We start from the raw sequence: 17,969 nt of genomic DNA, 5'->3' as shown, positions 1-17,969 counted from the left end.
GAGGATGGCCAGGAATTGATTCAAAATTCAGAACCTCAGAGTTCTTTGCGATTAGTGGATGAAATGTTGGAATTTGAATTAGGTGGGCTTGGAGACAGGGATTTTCTAGAGGGGGAGGATTTGAACAATGTGGGCGTTGTGTGCAGGACTGGGTCCGAGGGGGAGTTTGATGAGGACTTGAATGAGTTAGCAGCAAAGTCCTTTGATTTTGATCCTGATATGCATGTTCCATTGAAAAAGGTGAAAGAGGTAAGAAAAGAAAAATCTATAGTTATATTGGAGCGTCACACTTGCTCCAAAAAATTCATTTAATTTTTGATGTATATCCTTACTTGGAATATTAGGGGCATTCTTTTGTTGAAGAGTAGGCATTCTTTTTGTCGAAGAGTAGGCTTCGTCGTATATTGAATAAAAGTTGCCCTTTTGATGTGGCCATTCTAGAACCGTTTTTTAATCCAAATATGTGTAGCAAATGGGAATGATGGATGAAATTTTTGTTTTACTTAAATAATGCTATTGTGGGTCGAAACAATTTGGCTTTTTTTGGGTGGAGAAATTAGAGTTTGAGTTGCTTTAAATGCTGGATCAAGCTATGAGTGGATGGTTTGTTCATGGAAATTGTCAGGTGCTTGCAAACTTTGTTTATGCCAGCTGTTTTCAAGCCAAAAGATTGGAGCTTTGGGATTTTTTGAAGGGACAAAACTCTTGTGGATTCCCTTGGTCACTGGGGGGGATTTCAATATAATTCGAAATGATAGTGAAAAGGTGGGTGTGTTATTGCAGGTCTCTCATGCAAATAAGGAGTTTAATGATTGCATTCATGAGTGTGCTCTGGTGGATCTTTTGTGCGAAGGCCATAACTTGTCATGGTGTAATGGGAGGCTAGAGGGAAGACAAATTTGGGCTCGGTTGGATAGAATCCTAGTGAATTTGCAATTTTGAACTACTTTAGGGATGTTTCGGTTTCGTATTTGTCGTAAACCTCCTCTGATCATGCTCCGATGCTGGTGAAGTTGGTTAGAGATGTGGTGTCGGTTACCCGGCCTTTCAGGTTTCTTTGTATGTGGGGCTTCCATGAGGAGTTTATTCCTCTAGTGCAGTCGGTTTGGAATTCCAATATTGAAGGGTGTGCTATATTTCGAATTAGCAGGAAGTTGAAGTTACAAAAATGTGCATTGAAGTTGTGGAACCAGGAGGTTTTTGGTCGTGTTGATGTGGAACTCAAAAAGCTGGAGGACTGTATTGTCGAGTTGGAGGTATGTCTTGCTCGTAACTTTTCACCTCAGACGGAACTTGAGCTGCTGACTTGCAAACAAGAGCATATTCAATGGGTTCATTGAGAGGAAATACTGGCCTATCAAAAATCCATAGTTAAATGGCTTGCTGAAGGGGATTCCAATACAAGTTTTTTTGTTGATTCCTTATGGGTCAAGAGAAAGAGTAAATTAATTAAGAGGATGCGGCTTGATAATGGCAGGACGTTGGATTTAAGTGATGCGGTACATGAGGGGGCAATTTCATTTTTTCAACAACTTCTTTCGGTGATGCCAATTGAAAGAGATCTGGGTGAGATGGAGCTGATCCAACCGGTGGATTCTATGGGAGAGAATAAGGCCTTATGTGCTACCCCTTCTATGGAGGAGGTCAAGCAGTCTCTATGGTCTATCCCTGCAAATAGTAGCCCAAGTTCGTATGGATTCTAGGCTAGTCTTTTCATGGTGACTCAGGATATTATTAAAGATGATCTTTTGGTGATGGCTAAGGATTTTTTTGAAGGGCAACCCATCTCTACTTTCTTTGGGGCTACCAACTTGGTTTTAATCCCAAAGGTGGATGAACCTATGGGCTTTGGCCAGTTTCGCCCAATTAGTCTTTGCTCAATGGTTTATAAAATAATGTTGAAGATTATGGTTTGTCGTTTGGCACCAATCTTGAATAAAATTATATCTCCGGAACAGGCAGCGTTTATCCCAGGTAGAAGCATTTTTGAGAATATTTCTTTGGCCCAGGAACTAGTTCAAGGCATCAATAGGAAGGTGAAAGGGGGAAATGTTATGTTGAAAATTGATATGGCCAATGCTTATGACTAAGTTAACTGGAACTTTCTCCTAGACATCTTGCATAGATTGGGTTTTTCAGAGAAGTGGAGAAGTATTGTATTTAATGTTGTTTCATCCCCTTTGTGTTCGATGATGCTTAATGGGAGTACCAAAGGATTTTTTAAGGCGTCGCGTGGGCTTCGACAAGGTGACCCCCTTTTTCCTTATTTATTTATTTTATCTAAGGAGATTCTCTCTCGTATGCTTCATAAAGAATTCCATATGGGTCGTATTAAGCCTTTTCATCCTAGATGAGGAACTTTGATTATTTCCCATTTGTTTTATGCGAATGATATCCTGATTTTTGCTAATGGAGGGAAAGCATCCATTCGGAACCTTATGGGAGTCTTGAATCGGTATGAATTGATATCCGGATAGAAGATTAACCCAAATAAGTCTTCAATGCTCTTCTCTTCATTTATTTTGGCTGCTCGCAAAAATGGATTGAAGTCAATGTCGGGTTTTGAGGAGGGCAGCTGGCGTTGCATGTACTTGGGTGTTCCTTTAATTGTGGGCCGTATGAAAATTCGAATGTTTGACTCTCTTTTGGCAAAAATACAGAAAAAGTTGGTTGGGTGGAAGAGTAAGCTTCTTTCTTTTGGTGGTAAAATTATGCTCATCAAACATGTGTTGAATAGTATGCCTATTCATATGCTCTTGGTCTTGAATTTTCCAAATGGAGTGCTATCGGCGATCAAGAAATTTTTTTCTAATTTCCTTAGGGGATCTTCGATGGATACTAAAAAAAGGAAAGGGGTATCTTGGTAGAAGATTTGTTTGGGTATTTGGGACTTTCATGAAGTCCAAGAATCCTTGCTGATGAAATTTGCGTGGAAATTAATTAAAGAAAAGTCGATGTGGTCGAATTTCTTTTCTACCAAACATGTGGGAAACTCTCATCTTCTTTTTGTAATGCAACTTTGAAAATGATCTAGGTTCTGGAAGGGGCTATTGGAGAGAGTGCCAAAGGTCCTAGAGCATTCAAGGTGGATTATTCGGGATGGGCTATCTAAGTTCTGGCTGGATAATTGGCTAGGGGAGGGGCCGTTGATTGCATCTCTTCCAGTGGTTGGCAATATTGATCTGTAGGTAGCAGAGGTCTTCACAGAAGCTGGACTGAATATGCATATATTAAGGGAGTTAGTCCCAGACGACGTGTGCAAGAGAATTTGGATTCTGGAGTTAGCTTACAACAATGAACTAATAGATGTGTTTGGCAGCCATCAATTAATGGTGAATGCAGTACCAAGTCAGCTTGGAATTTAATTAAAAAGCATGGGGATGTTTGCCCTTGGAAGAATTGGCTTCCAAAGAAATTATCATTCTTTGTTTGGCGAGCTAAGAGGAGGGCAGTCCTGGTTGACGACATTATTCAACAGTTAGGCATTCCACTTGTTTCGAAGTGTGAGTGTTGTGTCCAACCACAGCAGGAATCTTTTCAGCACATTTTATGTGAGGGTGAAGGAGCTAAAAAAGTTTGGCAATATTTTGCAGAGGCATGTAGTATGAGAATGCCACAGATCCTAAACTGGGAGGGAATGATGAGTTTTTGGTGGCAAAGAGCTTCATTATCAACACAGGTTGGGTGCTTTCGGGGGGTTCTCCCTATTGTGATTTCTTGAACGTTATGGAGAGCTCGATGAGCGGCACGAATGGAAGATATTAGTTTTAATCCGGATAGCATTATTCGTTCTGTGAAAATTTTAATTAGAGACCTTTCTAGTAAGATCAAAGGTTTTTAGGGGATGGGGGCTCATGATCAGGCAGTTATAGAATTGTTAGCTTGGCCGATGGTCCCTCTTGTTGATAGGCGAGTGAGACTAATTGTGTGGCAATCACCAGAGTGAGGGTGAGTAAAATTGAATGTAGATGGAAGATCTTGCGGTAACGTGGGAGGTGCCGATGGGGGTGGTATTATTCGGAACCACCAGGGGGGAAGTAGTGGCGGGGTTCATGCACTCTTATGGTCATGCCATGAACAACATCGCCGAATGTAGAGCTTTTCTTGATGGGCTTCGGCTTTGCAGAGACTTGGGATTGCGGGATGTACTATTAGAGACGGATTCATTGATCTTAGTAGGTTGGTTGGCTTCAGGAGTGTGCAAATATTGGTTTCTTTGGGATTTTTTGGAGGAAATTACAGCTATTGCTCGTGATTTAAATGTTCGTTTTCGGCTTATTTTTAGAGACGCTAATATGGTGGTTAATTTTTTGGTTAAGCAAGGAATTCAAGGTATTATCTCGAATTTTTGTGATGTTGATCTCACTCAAGGCTCGATTCAGGGTTTGATTTGCATGGATAGATTTGGCATCCCTTATCTTAGATGTTGAGACTCTGCTAGTGTGGATGGAGCGCTTGTTGGGTGGTTGTTTTTTCTGATCTTATGGGCAACTCATAATTGTTATGTTTGGGGAGTTTTTTTTTCTAAGTTTGCTTGGGTTTGTTGTATGTTTCATGGTATTCCTCCGCCATAAGTGAGAGTTTTTTTTAATAAAATTGGGTAGAGGTGATTCTTGAACATGTGACCTTGACTCTTCTAAAAAAAAAAAGCCAAGAAAAAGATCTACAGCCTTCTGGCAACTACCGAAAGACACGCACAGTGCAAGAAGACTCCGAGGTTGAAAATCGTTAGGAGGAAAGTAGTAGTTTTGCAAAAATCACCATGCACGGTTCTTACGCGCTACCTTTTCTAGCAACTCTTCTCGACACACGTGCCAAATTACCAAACTCGCCACCACCAGACTTTATAGATCTAACCTTTGTGGATAAAAAGATATAAGTGTATTGCCTTCACAGACTGGCACAAATTTTAAAGTCTACAAAAATTTGTCCAAACTATAATCCGTTATTTTTTGTATCTATCTTACTACTTTCCTTTATAATTTCCTTATTGTTATTTAAAAAAAAAAAAGTTCATCTCTCGGACGTTTGTCTGTAGAGGTTGAGTCATATCTTTTTATAAAATGTGAGGTTAAGTCTCTGTTTAGATAGAGATTATTGTCTTTTGAACGTTTTTTTGCAGAGAGTAATAGTAATAGTGAAGACTATACCAGTCACAAAAGGAAATAGTGTACTAGTGATATAGAAATATCCTATAATGTATCCGATCATGGATATAAATTGTTTTAACGAATAAATGATGACAGTTTCTCTTCAAAAAATAATTGAGTCCTAATATAAATAGAATATTGAAATTTCAATTACAAAAAAACTCCAATTTAATCACAATAAAATTCTAATAAACAATAAACAAATCACAACTATTTAATGGCATTTCAGTAATTTAAATATGAATGGCAGTTCTCTAATCTTGAGTTTTTATAATTTTAAATGTGTTTCCTCATTTCCTCAAAATCTCCTCTTTTAGGTCCTTTATAAATATATATATAAATATATAAATATATATATATATTTGCTTAAATATATATATATATATATATATATATTTGCTTAAATACGAAATCCGCATATGCCTTAGTCACTAGCCAATAGCCCTTGTTTTTTCTTTTTTCTTTTTTCCTCTTGTGTGTGCATCTCAACTCAAATTTAAGAATTTTTTTTAATCTTACTTGGTGATACAGGAACTCTACTCTTTTTTTTTTTTTATAGAATTCGACATATTTATTTTATAGATCATCAGTTATCATACATATATATATGAGTTCTTCTGATCATTATTTTTATACCACATATTTGTTAAAAATAAAAAATATAAATATAAAAAATAAAAATAAATATGTAATTTAAGAATGATGAGTAGAATTTTTCGATATATATATAAATTAAGTACGTTAGTACGTATATTTTTGTTGTAACAATTCTTACATGCACGAATACGTATTATAAATAATTCTAAGAAATGGTCCATCGGCGCATACCATTTTATCTTCCCAAATACAAGCTCAAGGATGGAAAATAATTTTGAAAGTGGTTTTAAGTGTAATGTCATTTAAAAATATTACATTTCATTGCACAATTTACTTGCCTATAAAGTATGAGAACGAATAATTTTATTTAAGTTGATCCTGCTTAATTATTGTAAGAGTATTGCTAGAGAAAAAGATCCACCCCCACTGCCCAAATAAACATTCATCGAAATTCCAACGTAAATGTATCGCTAACATTGTAACTCTCCGGCGCAGCCCTTGAAATTCTAACATGAATTTATCACTAACATTGTTGCAATCTGGTTGTGTTTAAGAAGGACCTTCGGCCCAGTGAAGTGTTGGAAATATTGATGTAATGGAGGATGGGATATGCGTGTAGTTGGGGTTTGTGAAACTATGGATTTGTGACTATTGTGATGTTGTGTGTTGTCTATTGGGTGCTATTCCATGTCATCCAATAAACTGTCTGTCTTGCATCTGCATATTTACTGTTATTAATATTTGTCTTGACTATTCAACTGTGCCATGGTATATGCTATGCTGATAAAATTGAAAATTGGGTTCTCTTATCTGGGTAATATTTTGTGTGTGCATGCGTATCATGACCCAAAGTCGAGATAGAGTGTTATTTTGGTGGAGTGTTTTTGGTTATTCGGGAGTATAATAAATTGAGTGACGTCCCCTGAGCTCTCGTCGAATGACAGTTGGCTTGGCAAAACGATAACGCTCTTGGCATGACCCCGTAGCCCCTCCACTGGGAAGGCTAGAAGATGCCTGGTTAAGTTACAGGCATGCATACATATTATAAATAATTCTAAAATGGTCCATCAGCGCAACCATTTTATTTTCCCAAATACAAGCTCAAGGATGGAAAATAATTTGGAAAGTGTTTTTTTTTTAATTAATTAATTTATTTTATTATTATTATTATTATTATTATTATTATTTTTATTTATAGTGAAAAGTGGTTTTAAGTGTAATGTCATTTAAAAATATTATATTTCATTGCACAATTTACATGCCTACAATTTATGAAAAATAATAATTTGTATTTAAGTTGACCTTAATTATTGTAAGAGTATTCCTAGAGAAAAATATCCACCCCCACTGCCCTACTAAACATTCATAGAAAGAAACTCTTCATAGTCCCAACATTTTGAAGAATCCCCCTAATTCCTAAAAATATTATTTAACCAAAATTTCATAAAATTTAAATGCTATATATTACATTTATCGTAACAACTAATATTTTAATCATAAAAGTTGATGCAATTTTTCGGTATGACCCAAATTTTTCGGTGATGATGCAATTTTAATCATTACCCTTGAATTTTTGTTAAAGAAATTCTAGAATTTTTCTAGAAGCCAAATATATATATTTTTCTATAAAAGAATGATTCACAAGGCCTAGTTCGCGCAATGGGAAGCATTCGAAGGTCCTCTCCTCTACATAGGGTGAGGTTGCTCCCAGCTTTGTCTCTTGACATTGCTGGTTCGTCTCCAAGGCAAGGGCCTGTAGGGGGTGTAACAATGGCAGAAGACTTAACTAGACGTTGGGAATCTCTGAAATTGATGGAAAAAGAACAAGAAGAGGTCATCTTGTCGAAGAAGTAGTTTTTTCATCAAACACCAAAGGAGAACTTTGTCTCCTTGCCATGATTCTCAATAACAGAAAAACAAATAAGGAAGCTTTCAAAGTAACCATGTCGAAGATGTGGAAAACAGAGGGATGGGTTACGTTCAAAGAGTTGGGCACCAACTAGTTCCTCATAGAATTCCAACTTGTTTCAGATAAACAGAGAGTATTGCAGGGCAGGCCATGGTCTTTTGACTGTCACCTCGTCTGCATGAAAGAGTTCGAGGGTGCTCTAACTCCCTTAGAGGTCCAGTTCCATAATGAACCTTTCTAGTTCCAAATTCACAACCTTCCTTTCGTAGGAATGAATAAGGATATAGGAATGCTTGTGGGGCATGGAGTTGGGAAGATCCTTGATGTCGAGGTAGATACAGAGGGGTACAGATGGGGTAGTTTTTTAAGAGTCAGAGCTGAAGTTAATGTCACAAAACCTATTCCTAGAGGTCGTTTTCTCAAATTTGGTAACAAACAATACTGGCTCTCTTTCAAGTATGAACGTCTCCCCATGTTCTACTTCAAATGTGGTCGCTTCATACATGATAATAGTAGCTGCCCAAAGAGGGAACCAGAGCCTCTAATTAAAGAGTAGTATGGACAATGGTTGAGAGCCAGCCCATTCTCTCCAAAAGGTGTTTTCTTGAATAAATATGGTGGTAATATGGATTAAGAGCACCATGGCTCCTCCTGGCAACGGCACATGAAGGAGGAAGGAGGCAATAATCCACTGCATCTGGAGTCCATGTCAACGTCAAAGGCAACAACCAAGCACTCACTCTGGCAGAGGAAGCAGGTTTTAAGGAAGTCAACCTACCCCGTGATGATGCTTTCCCAACTAGGAAAGGTCAGCTACTTTTTGATTTTGTTTCCCCCCATGCATCCAAAGATCCAGGGATATGCACTTTGCAAGGATCCTCTACACAAAGAAATGACAACTCTTCCAAAGGCCCTGAAAATTTTCCTAAACAGGTAAGCCCACTGCACCCTACGTCCCTATCCCCAAAAGGCATGGCTATGTTGTCTAATGAGACCCCCTTTTAACCGAACCCCCTACTCACAAACCTTGGTGTGCCTCCATCAGAACTTGTTCATGGTAACAAAGAAAACACCCCTCTTAAACCTATGAAAGGTAAATCCAGGAAAAGGAAGGCAAGAGATCTAACCCTTACCCTCTCAGATGTCATTAACATGATAAGTGACCCTCATTTCCCTCCAAAAGGAAAGAGACATCTTAGAGAGAGGGTTAGCACTCGAGCAGCCCTTACCAATAAGAAACCAAAACAACAGCTCAAACTTGATCAGAGCATAACAAAAGCAAGTAGGGTGGAGGCTGATGTGCAGCCCCACCTTACCCAATGAATTGTATGAGTTGGAACTGTTGAGGGCTTGGGAACCCTCGTACAGTTCATGAAATTCACCTCTTGGTTAATACAAAGCAGCCCAACTTGGTGTTTCTCTCTGAAACCAAGTGTAACCGTGTGAAAATGGATAGAATCAAATTAAAGATGGGGTTTGAAAGCTATTTTTGTGTGGACAGTAGAGGAAAAAGTGGGGGTCTGGCTCTATCATGGAATAACCTTATAACTATTGAGGTTCAAAACTATGCTACTTGGCACATCTTAGCCGTGGTAAAACTCCCAATAGAACCTACTAAATGGCAAATTACAGGTTTCTATGGCCACACAAACACAACTAAGAGACATGAGAGTTGGGAACTCCTTAAGGCATTAAAACCTGACACAAATACCCCTTGGTTGTGCCTAGGTGACTTCAATGAGATCACTCATCACAAGGAGAAATATGGGGCTTCTAGCAGACGATATGGTAAAATGGTCAAGTTCAAAGAGGCACTCTCTTTCTGCAACCATTTTGACCTAGGATTTAGTGGGAGCAGATTCACTTGGACAAATAATAGGGAAGGCAGACATTTCACTAAGGAAAGACTCGACAGGGCTTGTGGTAATACCCTATGGCTCAATTTTTTTGGCAACTACAATGTATTACTCACTTAGACTGCTCTCAATCTGACCATAATCCCATATTAGTCCAGACAACAGGCCAAAATCCCCACCAGTAAGAGAAGAAGAATCTTTAGGTTTGAGTCTGCTTGGACTAGGCAAGAGGAGTGTGAGGAAATCATTAAGAAAGCCTGAGAATTCTCTACCAGATCCCCCAACAAACTGTACAACTATGAAAGGGCTTTCCTGCTATCAAGTTGAACTAAAGGGTTGGAGCAGGATCACACACAAGGGCCAAGGGACACTTATGTAGGAGAAGAATGAGCTTCTTAGCCAACTAAGGAGAGAAAACCAGGGTAACCTCCATGAGGAAATCAATTTGATTCAAAAAGAGCTCAATGCCCTTATGGATGCAAAAAACCTTAAATGGCAACAGAGAGCAAAACAGGCCTGGTTTAAGGATGGGGACCGCAACACCAAGTACTTTCACAAATGCTCTAGCCAAAGGAAAAAGACAAATTCAATCAACAAAATTCAATCAAGCACAGGCCAATAAGTGCAGGATCACCTTTCAATCTGTCACGTTTTCCAAGATTTCTTCAAGACCCTCTTTTCAACTTCTCAACCAATTGGTACAGAATAGTGCCTGATACCAATGGAGCAGGTGGTAACTGAGGAAATGAATGCTAGCCTATCGACCCCTTTCACTGAAGTAGAAGTAAGGGAAGCCATCCTTAGCATGAACCCTTTTGGCTCCCTAGGGCCTGATGGCTTTCCTGTTGTCTTTTATCAACACTATTGGATAAAAATTGGTAACCAGGTTTGCAAGACTACTCTAGAAGTACTGAATGATGGGAAATGGGAGGACAAAATCAATGAAACCTTTATAGCCCTTATCCCCAAGAAGATTAACCCAATTTCAGTCACAAACTTCACGCTAATCAGTTTATGCAATGTCTTTTACAAGATCATTGCAAAAACCTTGGCAAACAGGCTAAAAAGGATCCTACCTAGTATCATATCCCCCACACAGGCAGTCTTTGTGTGACGCCCCCAGTTTCTGTTTGGGATCAGATGGACATCTGAAGCATCGGGACATGCAACACAAGGTTACGTGCCCCCGTTTATGACATATAAGATGCAATGTTCCTACCATGCATCTAGCATTATGCAATATTTGCAGTAGATAATTTTTTTTTGAGTAATACTATGCACCAAACTTATAATATCCCAAATAGTTAAATCGTAATCCAAGCATACTTAACAAAAATAAACATCTATGATTTTAGTACGAGTTTCAGAAGACTATAATCTCAAAAATATGGGAGGCCAGACTCCATATTTACATTACCAAAATACACTATTGAGGAAATTCGTCGAGTAACTCATGTAACTCAACTAACGAGGCCAGAATACTGTCCAAAAACTAACTACGGAAGCTGTAAGCTCCGCATCATGTCTGCGGCGTCTAGCCAACCTCCTCCAGTCTACCAATGTTCGCTCCCTGCTCTGATCCTGACACATTGCCTACCATTCGGGGGGAATGATAGTTGGGACTAGCACGGTGAGATTTGATTACAAATCTTAGTAAGTTAATAGGAAATTTCCACATGGGTTAATGATGCATGCATGGCAGTAAAAGCATGAATGCATAATTAAAGTCGTAAGTAAGTATAGCATAACTTGACATATAGCATAGCATAACTGACATAAACTGAACTGAAACGTGAACTAGACTTGACTTGACATGACATGAACTTGAACTTATAATATAACATGGGCTAGCAACATAACATGAACGTGAACTTGAAACATAGCATGGACTTGAATTATAGAATGAACGTGAACATACATAACATAAACATGAACTTGAATGCAACATAAACCTGAGCATAACATGACATAAATGTGAACTTAAGAGAAAATGTAAACATGAACATAACATAACATGAATGTGAACTTGAACATAACATGTACATGAATATAACATGACATGAATGTGAATTTGAAACATAATTTGAGCATAAACATAACATAAGATGAATGTGAGCTTGAACATAACATAAACGTGAATATAACATGATATGAACTTGAACTTGAAACTTAATGTGAACATGAACATAACATGTACGTTAACATAACATAACATAACATAACATCAACTTGATCTGAAACTTATTCTTATCTCATGGGGTCACCATAATTGCTTAGGCCAGGGTTGGATCCGGGATGAGATACTTTGATCTCATCTGAACTGTACTATTGATTTGATCTACCTATCCAAATGGCAAAACACAATTGTATCTCATTTTACCGGTTTTCAATAAATACAATCACTAACAATATACAGTAAAATTCAGTAACAAAGTAGTCCTATATTTTTGGGAGGGAAACATGCTGTGGTGCTGGCACTGCACAAGTACTTGTCATTTCCCAAAACCATTTTAATACATTCCAGTACATGCCAGTGAACCACTTGCCATTTCTAATTCCCTTTTTTATTTCTTTTTTCCTTCCCATTTTTCAAAAATATCTATCACATTTTTAATAAATATAATTATCTATTATAATAATAAAATTATTTTAATTTATAATTCAAATAAAAAATTTCGAATTTCCTTTATATAGAAAAATAAATAGGTCAAAATTTGAACTTTTAGGAAAATAAGTAATTTCGGCCAATAACAAAAAATTATATTTTAAGATTTAAATTTATTTACGGTAAATTTTTTAATTACTCATCAATATTAATTTTTCATTAATATATTCATTATTATATAATCAATAATTATTAAATTATCTCCAATCATTGCAAGGACCCACCACTTTATCAAATCCCAAAAAGTCAAAACTATCTCGTCTTATCTCACTATCCAAACATTTTTTTTTTACAAACTATCTTATCTCATCTTAACTCATTTCATCTCATTACTATTTAAAATATCCCATCTCATCTTATTTGAACTGTGTATCTAAACTGGGCCTTAGTCTTATCTCATGAGGTTACCATGATGGTGTATTCTTATCTCATGGGTTTAACCATGATTGTTTATTCTTATCTCATGGGGTTAACCATGATTGCTTATTCTTAACTTTTTGACATGAACTTAGAATCTTGTTCAATAGACTTAATTAACAACGTGACCATATGGGTGCTACACGGGTCCCCTTGAGCCATGTGTCCCTGCCGATTACCGCATAATAACACAAATATTTACACCAGTTGTGAGTGCGTTAATATGTACTCCATAGTTGTTGTGGCCCCACGTATCCTACGTGTCACAATTGCTATGTCTCATGTAGTGTATACTCCAAAGTTGTTGTGGCCCAATGAATTGTTTGTGTCACACTTGTTGTGTACACACATAAAATAAAATATGACTCCATCAGCTTCAGTGCCCAGTGCGATCCAGTAACCAACTAGTTAGGCCCCATTCACAACCTGTTGACTGTACTTCATCAACCTAGGGAATTTCACACCTATTTAGACACTCCAGCGTGAACAAATGAGTTCTACTAGGATATTACCCCATCCTAGCACTTAGGGACGTGATTGATATGAATAACTTAGCATGAACGTGATCTAAAACTTGACTTAACATAAACTTGATCTGACTTCTTTACTTAACATGACATACTTACAATGGTGAATATTACATGATATGATATACATGTAACATGTGGCATACTTAATATACCATACTTATAACATATAGAAATACGTGACAGAATAGATTATGTAATAGATAAATATTCGTGACAGAATAAATCATGCATAACAGATAAACATGTAATGACATGACATGGCATGACATATATGATAACATAAATATATAAATTTTAGTTCTCTTACCCATCATACATATACAGTAAACTGATAGTAAGTTAGAAGCTAACTTACCTAGATCGTCGCGTTCTACAAGAATAAAATGCGAAACATGAGGAACTGTAAGAGGGAATTCTAAAAATTAAAAATTTAATTACTAACAATTAGAAATGTGTAAAAGAGACAACTTAGAGTAAAATTATCATTTTACCCTCTCCATGTGAGAAAATGACTATTTTATCCCTAACTTAAGGAATTCACATCCTAACTCCAAAAATTTTCAAAATTTCTATTCCTCATGTAAATTTTGTCCTAAACTCAAATATCAACTCAGAAAAATTTAAAACAAATCAAAACTATGGAAAATACACTATGGCCGAAACATCCATAGGCTATTTCTCTTGATTTTTGTTGTAATTCCTTCCAACTTCAAAACTCATGTTTAAACCAAAATCTTGCAAGAAGGATCTTCCTATCCTAAGTTTATTACCGTAACTAAACATTCATTTAGAAAAAGCTAATAATCAACAACAAACGTTTTTGTAAAAATATCCAAACACTTGAATCACAATTTTTGACCCTAAATCAAAACATTTCCAAGAATTCCAAAAAATCAAATCTTACTTCTAACATATTCATAACATCATCCTATGATCAAAAATGCTTTAAATCATCAACTAAAGTCACCAAAATCACAAAATAACACTTGGAGTTTTTGGTGTTACACTTAATCTAAAAACAGAAACTTTTTTCTTAACTAGCTTTGATAAATCTCTTGATCAATGGCTTAAGAAGGTGAGATCTTTGAAATAAAGCATCACATGGTTTAAAAATGTGTCCTAAAGGATATCCAGCCATCAAACTTAAAAGCACATGGCAAAAAAAGCAATAAAATATGGATCTAATCCAAAAACATCAAATCTTAGGCCAAACCGAAATCCTTTTACATAGAAAAATCATGTCTTTGAAACTAATACTAAATATCTTCAAAATAACTTCCTAACATGAAAATAAGAGTCTTTGGATCATCATATAAAAATATCAAAGCCTTTAGAGTAAGATCAGACCATGAAATATTCAAACTTTCTCCAAATAAAAACTGTTTTTCCACTTCCAATTTTCAAGCTTTTAGATCTAAGAAAATCTATCATCAAAAGCTTTATTCATGCAACAAAACCTCAATTAACACTCTTAAATACATGCTAATAACACTCCATAAAATTTTCGGACCAAGATATGTCCATTAGCTTGGTCAAAAATTCCAAAACAAAACATACTCCAGTTTCACGCCCATAATGACCTTTCCATGGTTAAAAATACTTTTGACCAACCAAATCACCATGGAATGATAGGAATAATATGTCTAAAAAACTATACTCAAATAAGAACAACTTTTATGAAGGACTCATCATGTGAAAATACTTACAAAGGGTCGAACATCTCCACACAAAAAGACCTAGAAATCTGCACGAGAGAGCTCTTTTGGGTTTCTCTCTAAGAACGGGGTGATGAAGTGATTAAAGGGAACGAAGTGTGTCTTGCACGACTCTAGACTTCTGGAGGGGGAAGATATGGTCTTGAATGACCCTTGATTAGGGGTGGCTTTGTGACATAAAGTGGAGAATTGTGAGGGGAAAGGACTGCCTGCAGAAGCTGTGAGGTATGGAGGTTGATGAGGTGGGTTTCTCCATCTCATCAAGGCACTATTAGGTGCAGACAAGGGCAGTGAATGGTTTGCCGTGTGGGAGAGGAAACTTCTTCAAGAATCTTTGCCAAGGTGGCCAAATTCATGGGACATGGTGGGCCTCAACCAAGTGGGCTTCAATTTGGGGTTTAAAGAGGGTTTGGTTAGGGTTTGAGATGCTATCAAGCCCAAATCCAATTTTTCTTGGCCCAATCAAATTTTCAAGATTTAAAAGGTTGGATAATGATGTCATAACAAGGATTTGATGAATTAATAGCATGTGGAAGTGATTTAATCAAGTGATTAAACACAGTGCTAGAAATCGGATAAAAAGTGGTGTGGTAGCCAACTTTAGGGTTTAGGGAAACCGTTTAGGGTTTCAGTTTCAACCCAGCTTTTGGGATTTCAATTGGATTCCAACCATTTAGGGTTTTACTAGGGTTTAAACTCTCTTTGATCTGGCTCAATTTGGTTGATCAGATGAAAAAAAGTTTTGCTTAGGTGGTATGATCTCAGACCTTGATTTCCTTCACAAATCCACACAATGGTTCCTCTTTGTGCCAAATGTCTAATACTATTCACTATGTGTAGCTAAGATCTTTCCAAGTGTCCAAATAAAACTTCTCTAACCTAATTTAGAATTCCACACTATGATTTTGAAAATATTGTACTTAATACGTTTATTGCGGTTACTATTCACTCTAAAAAATGCATAATAAACTTAGTATTGAAAAATTATAAACATTCATATTAACCTACAGTAAAAATCATTTACCAAATCTAGTGGCGTAGACTATAACGTATTTTGAAACTTCTAACTACCTCAAACAATTAAAATCGCATTTTTGGCACCATAGTGAGTGATAAAACTGACTATGTTAACAGACTAAAACCTTTGTAATTAGTCGATTCATGGAAATTTACGAAGTTTTCACGAGGTTCCTACAGTTTATAGAAATTTCACTAGTGAATTTCTAGCGGGTTGTTACACTTTGTGCCAGGAAGGCTTATTACGGATATCATTATAGTTGCCTTTGAGGCTTTACACACAATGAAAGCCATGACTAAAGGAAGAGATGGGTACATGGCTCTAAAATTAGATATGAGTAAAGTTTATGATAGGATAGAATGGGTTTTCCTGAAATCTGTCATGACTTAAATGGGCTTCACAGCAACTTGGGTAGATCTTATCATGACATGTGTTACTTCAGTCTCTTATTCAATCATTGTCAATGGAGAATCTCAGACTTTCTTTTGTCCATCTCGAGGCATAAGACAAGGGGACCCTCTCTCCCCTTACCTTTTCATACTATGCACAGAAGTTCTCAGTTGTCTCTTGAACAAAGCTAAGGAGAAGGGTTTGATCTCAGGATTACCAATCAGAAAACACCACCTGCACATCAATCAACTATTTTTTGCAGATGACTCTCTTCTATTTTGCAAAGCTAACTCTATTGAATGGAGCCAACTCTACCACCTACTGGATTCTTATGAGAGAGCATCGGGTCAAAGGCTTAACAAGGAGAAGACATCAATGTTTTTTTAGCAAGAACACAAGTGCACAAACCAGGGCAATTGTCACAAGTATTGTTGGGATCAGGGGGACCAACTCTTATGAAAAATACATGGGCTTGCCAGCCCTTGTAGGAAGATCTAGATCCAAGTCTCTCAAAGGAATCCTTAACAAAGTGCAAGCCAAACTGAGCAGGTGGAAAACTAAACTCCTTTCCCAAGCAGGTAAAGAGATTTTAATCAAAGCAGTAATCCAAGCCATTCCAACATATAGATGAGAATTTTTAGGCTACCAAAACAGCTCCTAAAGGATACCAATAAACAAGTTAGGTCTTTCTAGTGGGGCCAGCAAGCTCAAGAATGCAATATCCACTGGGTGGGATGGAAATAGATGACTAAATCAAAGAAAACAGGAGGCTTAGGCCTAAGATATTTCGAGAATTTCATTTGTGCTCTCCTTGCAAAACAATGTTGGAGGATTACCACTAACCCTAATTCACTGGCAGCCAAAGTCCTTAGGGAGAAATACTTAAGGAAAAACTCCTTTCTAAATGCTAAAAGAGGCCAGAATTCATCCTTTCTATGGCAAAGCTTTATCTCTGCAAAACACCTCCTTCACTCCTTCAAGAAGGTCTCATATGGCGTGTAGGTGATGGAGAAAAAGTGGAGATTTGGAAAGACTGATGGCTTGCCTAGCCTTTAACCTATAAACCCCAAAGCTCAATTAGATTTCTTCCTGTCGACTCCAAAGTTTCCACGCTTATTGACAAGTCAACTCATAAATGGAACCTACCTCTAATTGATGCCCTTTCCCAACACCAAATAAACAAATTTGGAGATGTACCCCTTTAGGTGCTTTTACTTTCAAATTAGTCTACTACCTACAATCAGAGATAGACGAAATGGGAAATGGCCAACCCTTTGAGCCCACAATTGAACTTGTGCCTTGGACCAAATTATGGCAACTAATGATTCCAAATGCAGCCAAGACTTTCCTTTGTAGGGCCTACCTAGATACCATCTCAACCAAAGCAAAACTACACCAAAGAAAGGTTACTGATGATGCCTCCTGCCCCATATGCAAGTACACCCAGAAACTACTGAACATGCTTTATAGAACTGTCCCTCGGCTCAAGATATCTGGAGTATGAGTGTGAGAAAGATTCAGAAGACAAGCAAGAATTTCCATTCCTTTAGACTTCTTATGGAACACTTTATGGAGACCCTAGAGGAAGAAGAGATCATAGAATTTGCCCTTACAGCTTGGAAGATTTGGAAAAGGAGAAATGATTCAATCTTCAGTAACATCTTGGTCCATCCAAACTCAATCATTCAAGCAACCAAGCTCCTCATGGAAGACATCAACCAG

This window comes from Carya illinoinensis, chromosome 10 (assembly GCF_018687715.1).
Source record: "Carya illinoinensis cultivar Pawnee chromosome 10, C.illinoinensisPawnee_v1, whole genome shotgun sequence".
Taxonomy (NCBI): Eukaryota; Viridiplantae; Streptophyta; class Magnoliopsida; order Fagales; family Juglandaceae; genus Carya; species Carya illinoinensis.
The sequence above is the reverse complement of the archived record's forward strand: the minus strand, read 5'-3'. Positions refer to the sequence as shown.